This window comes from Crocuta crocuta, unplaced genomic scaffold, assembly GCF_008692635.1.
Source record: "Crocuta crocuta isolate KB4526 unplaced genomic scaffold, BGI_CrCroc_1.0 scaffold312, whole genome shotgun sequence".
Classification (NCBI taxonomy): Eukaryota; Metazoa; Chordata; class Mammalia; order Carnivora; family Hyaenidae; genus Crocuta; species Crocuta crocuta.
In genome coordinates, this window is record NW_027527378.1 from 353,027 (window position 1) to 353,605 (window position 579).

The 579-nt window shown below is 41.5% G+C and overlaps 1 protein-coding gene across 1 annotated transcript in view; it reads left to right on the forward strand.

Moving 5' to 3' along the window:
* Positions 1–579, forward strand: part of CDKL5 (cyclin dependent kinase like 5) — a 104,177-nt gene that overhangs the window by 93,605 nt on the left and 9,993 nt on the right. The gene's annotated exons all lie outside the window — the stretch shown is intronic.

Consider the following 579-nt stretch of genomic DNA (forward strand, 5'->3'; position numbering starts at 1 on the left):
ACACGATGCTCTAAAGTTATGAAAGGACCTGATTCAGTGAAAACTTAGGAGAAACTGCAAGCTTGCTCCTCATTTGCATTCAAATCAAGGTTCCATGAAACTCATGTTCCTGTTTTCAATGTGGTAAAGCAAAAGGGTTTTTAAATGATCTGGGCTCCTTTGTGTTCCCTGGGACCACACCTTTCACAGTGTCAGACCAAACACAAAAATCCCAGAGCAGAAAATTACCCCTGCTACTTGGGCTTTTATATGAAAATTGTTTTTAGGGACATTTTCTTTGTTCTTATTGTCTCTGGCCCTGAGTGGGGAATGAGTTCATTTTTCTTTCTCTCTCATTGAAATTGGAAAATATATCTTGAAAGAAAGAAAGAAAGAAAGAAAGAAAGAAAGAAAGAAAGAAAGAAAGCAAGAAAGAAAGGAAGGAAGGACAGNAGAAAGAAAGAAAGGATTTCTTCCCAGCTCTGCATTGCCAAGAGCCTGTAAAGTTCAGCCCCATTTGTCACCCTGTTAAACCCTGGTTGTGTCAGTGTTCCCCTACAGGCTGCTCTGCGCCCTCCCCCCCTCCCCCCATATGTGTTG